Raw genomic sequence first — 8,954 nt, 5'->3', positions numbered from 1 at the left:
ACTTTCAATTGCCAAGTCAATCAACCGTACACTCGGAGTATTAATTCAATAATCAAAATATTTCAAAATGCATTCAACCATAGACCCTACACCACAGATAACTAAGTTTTAGTTATCTGTGCCTACACGTAATGATTCACCGACGCAGTTACCTGGTATTGTAAATGCAAGGGAATATTTACTAATTTTACCCTTTAGCATTCTCACATATATACATGTACAAACCCGCAATAAATTTAAACAATGTTGATGATAAACTTGTATGATCCCTACTGTGAACATTTTTTACAATAAGTAGCACTGACGCTCATTTGCATAATTATTTATATGAACCAATTAGGAGACACTGTTATCAAACGTTATATCATATCATATCATATCATATGACACATATGTCCATGATTGGTGTAACTTGCGTATACAAGACTAATTTGCATTTTTGTTGACACAATACACATAAGGCAATTTATAACCCACATTGTTGCTCAGAATCTCATCTAACAAATCATATACATGGTAGAAAATTTGAAATTGCTTCGATATAATGACATTTTACTGTTGTATTTGCGTAGACTGGCGTTCAAAGAACATAATGACAGTACATCCATTATCTTAAATCCAAGTTTTAAGAGAATGCTTTGACGTAATTTATTCCGTCACGTAGCAATATCATTTACGTTGTGTTGTGCTGTGCTGTGCTGTACTGTACTGTGCTGTGTTGTGTTGTACTGTGTTGCGTTGCGTTGCGTTACGTTGCGTTGCGTTGCGTCGCGTCGTGTCGTGTCGTGTCGTGTCGTGTCGTGTTGTGTTGTGTTGTGTTGTGTTGTGTTGTGTTGTGCTGCTTCTTTGTTAACGAGTAACACTTTAGTGTATGCAATTCGTTGACGTCTGTTTTAAATCTGACTGAAGTCGATGAAGGGGACACCAAGAATTCTTCTTCGTCTACCGTACTGTTGGCTATTTTTGGGTTGCCGACTATTTGTTGATGACTCAAACCATATCATGTTTGTCCTTTTATTCTCATACTGACGTCAATAACGAATTCTAAAGGTTACGATCGACACTTTACTTTTTAGACGCATCTTGTCTCGATGTGTTGTTCTATAATTATGGTGTTTAATTCCTACTGTAAAATATGAAATGTAATGTCATTATTAGATCTCTTTACTCTGTTGTACTTTACACATACTGTACGTATACTGTGATTCGGGAATGAATGTATAAATCGAAATCCTACCAAAAGGTCGTTCACGCAGTCACGTGCACGTTAATAACAATAGTACATTGTTATTGTACATTGTACATTGTTCGGGCTCTTAGTAGCAGGAAAAAGGGTTCGTCTACTGTGAACTTTATAATTTGGTACGCATGACCTCAGACGCATGACTGAGTTGACGACTTGTTGATAAGGTAGGGTGGAGGAGGCGCAGGCATTTAAGTAGCTTGCGCAACAACTCATCGTGTGGATTCGTTGTGCCACTCTACCCTTCCATATGTTGATATCGTCTTACAGGAAAGTTACCAACGACTGGAAGATGAAGAATGTGTTTACATATTTCTTTGGAAATTAGTCATGTGACATACGCTACAGTATCGTGTTATTTATCGACTGGAAAGGTTTTTGTTTTTCTCAAACGTTCGAGTTTTGTTTCTAGTTTTTCCAGCAACCAAATTTATTAGCATGAAATCTGCACATATACACTGGAATACTTGGCTAAGGTGAGTGACTTATTCATTCCATATTGTACTATACCCTGTCTTGTGAATTTTACTACAAAGCGCTACAAAGATTATTGGCTCATCTGTTTTATATTTCTCTCACTTTATAGTTAAACATAGCAATGCAAACTCATATAGCGTTTGTTTCACCACATACCGCAATACTTCCCAACGTCAAGTTGTACGATCAGTCGCCTCCCGTCTTTTAGGATTAAAACGGAGAAACTACGTTTTACTTTCTGGTGCTTATAACTAACCATTGTACGTACACAGAGGCTTAGATATCCCTTACCTTCAGACCACCATTATTTTGTGATCTGACAACATACGTATATGCATAACATGAAAAAATTGCTTGAGTCAATGGACCGCATACCACAAGTCAAGTCATTGGTGTATTGTAACAACACAATTTGCTGGTATATGTGAACCAACATATGTTCAACTTGATTAATAACGTAAATTGTTCACAGTACTCGGTTGATAAGCAAATTAACCCGTCACATAGGTCCATTTGATTGGCGCATAAGCTTCGAAAATAAATTTCGTTCGAGCGGAGTCTATATATGTTGTCTTTACCATAGACCCTACACCAACTTGGTATTTACGGGATACTTTAAACCAGACAGTCTCACCTAGAATACTGTCACCTTCAAATTTAGTTATTAAATTAATTCAAGACAGAATAGTCCTGTGACAAAAAGCGCCGATGTTTAGCTCTCAAATACACAGCGACAAGTGGTAAATCACTTGTGCAAAGAAATAAATATATATAGCGTTATATAAATCTTTCCACTACATATACATGTACATCTCTTGTACACTTGGACAAACTTTGACGGCATACTGAAAATAAATTCGGTCTAATAAACGTTCAAGTACTTGGTACAATCTATAGTAGACAGTATATTATAGATTGGACCAAGCACTTGAGAGTTTGACATATGAATTATTTATTCATGTCCAATTTTGTACTTTGTGAGTCTTGTGACAATTTTTTTGTCCTTCCCGTAATTTCAGTTGTGATTCAATGGATAGTTTATGATCATTGTAATTTCCTATTACTGTAGGTCATAATTTAGCAAACCAAGAAACTGATTTTGGGTGATTCTGAAGACAATTTTACTTTATTGTTATCTAATGTTTTTCTCGAGGTTGTGATCATTCAGTCGAACAAAGTAAGTGAGGAAGAATCGCACAATAGTATTTGTTAAACTGTCAGACGTGATTTATGTACATGATAAGAGCCTCGCCGTGCTTGCCGTTGTCACAGTTACGTACACAATAGAATCTTGGCAAACAAACGGTCCCAGTATACTTTATCGATCTATCCGACCATACAGCATAACCAGGTCAGAAGGGGTCACCACATGCACGGACATGCTAACGATAAATAAATAAAGGCATTCCATTCATTTACGTCAGCCACCCCGCTAATATGCAGTGTCATCAAAGTAATACCCATCACATCAAATTTACCAAAATCACATCAAATATTTCTCACATTTAAATTTGATTGCGTACGTATAAACGCATGCCACTACAGATATAAAGATAGGCGATTAAAGATGGTATAAAGTTATCAAATTATATCATTTTATTCAAGTTCAAATATCATGCAAGAAGTAACAAATTATTCAACGTCAAGACCCAATGGTTTACGAAATTGAATTGCACAGAATATTTCATTATGCTGTCTTAGAAGTGTGGCTGTCTTTAAGAAACCAAAATACATGCAAGTTAACTATGTAACAGGAATTGGGTCGCTACCAAAATCTTTTTGCTCGTGAACAGTTAATATCGCAACAGTATAAGCAATCATAAAATACTTACACGGAAGAATCGCTGTCTAGTGAGTATTTACATCCACAGTCCAATTCCATGCCATCATGTTACTCTAAAGCTTCCTTTTATATCACTCTTACCATGATCGATTCTAATATCCATGCAAAGGCAAATTTAAAGCCACGAGGCATTCACCAGTTCACCTACTGAGGTGCGATTGCGCAGAATATAATCTCGTGCGTTCGTTCGTTCTTTCCTCTACTTGGCATATACAGATTTCAACAATTAAAATAAAAATCAGAGCGGAAATATTAAACTAGTGGTCATTTCAGAAGTATCAACAGAAAGGAAAGGAGATTACATCATCATGTATGCGTTATACTGAAGAATGAGTGATTTTTTTTTCACACGGGTACTGTGGGGGAAAGCCGGGGAGGTGAAAGGTGAAAAATCATGCTTCGACATGTCACAGTGCACAAAGGGCCGTAGCCTGACCAAATTGCCGGGGTGGGCAGAACATAGTCTTGGTGCAATCTTACATTTAAAATTTAGAAAAGTGCTAATTTACATGATATTTTAAGCATACGCAATTAAATATCGTATGTACGGTCAGAAAAAATAAAAAATGCTGGTCAACGGGTAACCTAATCCATCACATTGGGTAAGTAGGTCGATTTCATTTTTTCACAATGCTTGACAAGGATAAAACAAACCATATATTATGATAGCAAAATATTTCAGGTCGAGTTTAGATAGAACTTTTTCAGTCATCTTGATACTATCTCATGCAATTTGTCTGCATAGCTACAGTTAGGAAATGTACACAATTTACGGTTAAACAAATGGTGTAGTTCCTCTCACCCTCTCTTTTCATAAAATGTTAAGCCTCGCCAATTGAAACTCAAGCATTATTTTAGCCACCCCTTCTGTCACCTACACTACAGTGGAGATATAAAAGCATATATGGTACAATGATGCATTGGAAGGAGACAACTCCAAAGGTGAAAAAATTGAAAATAAGACAGTGTAGGAGGCCATTTAGAAGCATAAAATATCAAACCATAGACATAATAAAATACCAGAATTGAAACAATTATGCCATGCACTACCATAGACCCACCACGTTGGTGGAGGGTCTATGGCACTACATATTATTTGGAAGTGTATTTTGTTGTGGCAAAGCTGAACGATATTATGCGGATGTGCGCATGGTAAATGACTTCTCCTGAAGTTTAATTTCGTTCCAAAAAAAATCACGAAAAAGAGCAAAACATTTCAAGACTTTCAGACTTTTGATGGCCCAATGGTCGTAAACGTTTGTTCAATTCTTTTCAGTGCACATTGGATATTTAATCTCAATTCATGCTTGTATGCCACATCAGAGCCAAGTAAACCACTGTATAAGATATTATATTATTTGGAATAGACTCAAATGTATATTGTTACATGTCCTATTCAGAAAATATAAAGAAATATCCTTAATTTTGAAGAAAAAAAATGTGAAGCCCGCATGAGGATATATTGCCCATCACCAGCAAAAAATATATGGGTAGGTTGAACAGCTTTTTCATTTTTTCTGGCCTAATGTCGTATCTTTCAAAGTAGTTGCCGAAAAGATGTCACATTCAAAGTGAAAACAATGGATGGTGCTTTCTCAAATAAGTAACACAACAAAATAATCATTTCCGTTACCCAACTCTCAAAACTGTTATGGCCTCGTTTTTGTCGGAACCCAAGGTGAACTCAGTGAATTCTCCTTGTCATTATCATTATAATGGAAATTGAAGTTTGGATTTTGATGTCGAAGGTACAGCTCTGTTTACAAATTCAAGGCCATTCAGAATATTTTGTCATATCAACTTGTTGAAATGTGATCTTATGCTAGCTAGTCATTGCATATGTGTGGATACTTTACTATTTTTCAAATTAGTATATTACCCTATTGGCTACAATGTTGCGTTTTTGACTTTAACAAAGAGGGCCACGTTTAGTTAGCTTATGGAAAAAAAAACGTAATATCTTATCTTATAAATTCCTCCATCCTCAACCGAAAACATACACAGGGAACCTTGTACATCCTAGCATTGGGATGTGCACATCCTAGTGCTAGGATGTGGCCACATCCTAAAGCTAGGAAGAAGAGCACAGCTATGTACCAGCTGTGCGAATCACAGTCCCTTTACAGGGTATATTTTTCCACAGACCTGGTACATGATTGTGAATAATATGCCTGTTGAATGGATGTGGAATACCGCCCCTGTGTCATGAGTGTTTTGCACATTTCAATACCATAGCTGTGTACTGCACTCCTAGCACACAGTTGTGCACATACATGTAACAGCTATGGTGGAATAATACCCTGAGCAACCCTTTTGTTCATATCTGACTAGCATTGCTCACATAGCTGGTGCATGGCTGTGGGAAACACCTATGTTACAGCTATGCTATTAAAATAGCTGCATGGTACATGGCTGTGGGGAAAAGCTCTTGTACATGGATGTTGTAAAAACCTATGCTGCATTGCTATTTTTCACATCCATGTTACATTGATGTTGGCATACCAGTTACACATCTGTCAAATCTAGGTATGTTACACCTATGCCACAGCTGTTTCAGGGATGTTGTACACATAGCTGGTACAAACCCCATGGCCATGGCTCCACTGAGATGGTACAACTATATATGAGCACAACCCTGTCTTACGTATGTGAATACTATAGGGGGTGTGCAAGGTTCCCTGTGTAATATCTAAATTCAAGAACAGTGACAACTTTAACATCAGAATCACGAAGATGAAATCGTGAGAGAGAGTGAGTGAGTGAGTGAGTGAGTGAGTGAGTGTGTGTGTGTGTGTGTGTGTGTGTGTGTGTGTGTGTGTGTGTGTGTGTGTGTGTGTGTGTGTGTGTGTTATCTAGCCAGAATCCATTGAAAGTCAAAACATCCCCTATAATTAAGCTAGGGAGGCGTCGAGTAGCAACAGTAAAATGTCGAGTGATCACAACCCTTGCTTTTCTGTACGACAGAGAATGCATGCACAATGTACTTAGACCAATGGTAGAAGCAATAATGTTCGCGGTCTACCACCTTTTTTATTTTATAACATACATAACAACGAGCTCTTCTAATCAATGGCTGCACATAATTCAAGAAATGTGGTGACAAAATTCCCCATATTCGAGAAAAAAATTAAGAAATTTAAAATTGCGAAAATTGTGAAGTCTCGCAAGAAATAGTGGATGCGGAAACTGACTTGGACATCAACTTAAAAAGACAATATGATACTGTTCTTCCAATCTGTATGGCTGTACATCTGATGAGGAGAACCCAATAACACAGAAACTATACAGAAAACAACAGAAAAAACATAACTACCTGAGTAGACACTCACACTTAACAAAAACAACTTTAAATCTACCTCCCCCACCTATTCTAAAATTGAATGTAATCGGAACCACACAATTTTTTTTACGCCTTAGGGAATGTCAACAAAATTGGGAATGTATTAAGGGCTACAGCACAACCTGAAAACCCGTTCAACAAAAACCCGACCTTCCCTTGTAATTAGTAAACAGTGATTTAAAGTGTCCATCGAGTTTTACAAATTTGTACAGTGTCATTCAGAAGATAAATATGTATATATTGGTCAGTAGTCTAAGAATGTTTAGATCATGTAGGCCATAGATATGATCACTTTCAATATAAATAATCATTGCTGTCAATAAAAACTGACATGACAGCTTCATATTAAAACATAGTACAAGTTTGATTCCATGTTATGCCTAGTAATGCCCTCTTTTAATTTTATCTAATTACAGGATCCATTATGATCATGATCATGAACGTCGAAAAGAGATATGGAGAATACATTTTAAGTGGATCGCAACATGACACACGTAAAGACGTGGTGATGAAGTCGACTAATAGGTAAGATCACATTTGACTACTTACATGTTACATTTCAATCTTGATATAATTCGGGTATAAAAATGGCTGTTACTCTGTTTTTCGAAGAAGGAGTGGGAGAGGGTATTAAATGCATGTTAAAATTAATGGTACCCAGCCTGTAGTATTCTTCATACTAACGCATAATCAGTCGTCACAAATTCGTAATCATTATTTATTGTAATATTAGCTCATATGCAGAGTTCTATCAAAAGAAAAACAAACAACCAACGACAAAGTTGAAAATGTGCTCTTTGTAGGTGACTGTTTAAAACACATGAATACGTGGAATTTTGGTCATGGGCCAAGGTATTCGTTATCATCAAATGCATTCACTTTCTATATTTTTAGTATTTCAAATTTCATGTGATTATTGCAAGAGTAAGTCTTGTGCACTTAATGGTATGATTGAAGGAAAAATAGTTCTGCTGGAGATTCATGAATATGGCTTTGTTACTGTACATGTTTTGCTGGTTTCACTCCAAGTTGGTTGTAAGTGCCCACAAACTGTACCTGTGGTTTATGCGGTTGAAAACGTGGGTCACATTGCGGTTGAAAAAGTGGGTCACATTGCCAGGGTCGCGATATCGTCAGGATGACAAAGCGTGTCTTGAACAGATTTGAGGAAATGGTCAAGAATTTATCATTATTTAAGTTGAAAATTAAAAGTGAAATTCATATGATTATCGCAGTCATTCGTTCAGAGGTCACCACTCAATGCAACAAAAATTATTGGGGGGGGGGTTTAATATCAGTCTATTTTCTAACTTTCTCTGTCTCTTCTGATTTTGTGTTTGTCATTTGCCTGTAGTACTTATGCAAAACAATAAAGACTTCAGTAACAATGTCTAGTGCATATTCAACCCATGTATGTTATTTGTTCTGATTCATTTAAGAGTCATTTACGTGACTATGTAGATCCCTAATGTATGTTTTCTATTGTATGAAGGATAGCATGCGGTCACCCCGGTAATAGATCAACCATGTATCGATATAGATCAGACACTGTCTAGGGAATATAGTCAAAAACGTTCATTTTTCTGTGCAGTACACTTAGGAAAAAACACACAATACAAATGTAGGACTGGTACCCCATATGCCTATTATAACATACATGTATCAGTGTTTTCGTGCTTTCTTCTGTGAGCCTATTACAAAATATAGTTAAGTAAAAATATAGTTTCTTCAACTGACTCAGTCTACCAACCACCTACGTTTCTGAGTGGCTTCTGTGTTGTCCGTGGTCTCATTTTGCAAAGTTAACATTTTTTTTATTCTGACCCCTCTCGGCAAAAGTACATTTGAACATACCCTACCCTATAATTGTCCGCCATATTGAGACTGGTCTCGCTGCTACAACGTAGCGTGTATATCAGGTAAGAAATTGCGAATAGGAAAGATACGAGGCAAGGTAAAATTTTATTACAGCAACGATTGTATTCTTGAATTTGGCAGCTACGGAAATTGGGTGAAAATGTCATCATTTTGTCACCCATTAATGACTATTC

At 36.7% G+C, this 8,954-nt stretch overlaps 1 protein-coding gene across 1 annotated transcript in view; it reads left to right on the top strand.

The window, feature by feature from the left end:
* Positions 1-1,339: 1,339 nt before the first annotated feature.
* Positions 1,340-8,954, top strand: part of LOC144440887 (uncharacterized) — a 19,252-nt gene continuing 11,637 nt past the window's right edge. The window contains exons 1-2 of the mRNA XM_078130331.1: positions 1,340-1,719; positions 7,320-7,428. The gene's annotated coding sequence lies outside the window, so the exon portion shown is untranslated. The remainder of the gene's footprint in view (positions 1,720-7,319; positions 7,429-8,954) is intronic.

This window comes from Glandiceps talaboti, chromosome 10 (genome assembly GCF_964340395.1).
Source record: "Glandiceps talaboti chromosome 10, keGlaTala1.1, whole genome shotgun sequence".
In the NCBI taxonomy this organism is placed as follows: domain Eukaryota; kingdom Metazoa; phylum Hemichordata; class Enteropneusta; family Spengelidae; genus Glandiceps; species Glandiceps talaboti.
This window is presented reverse-complemented; position numbering and strand designations above follow the sequence as displayed.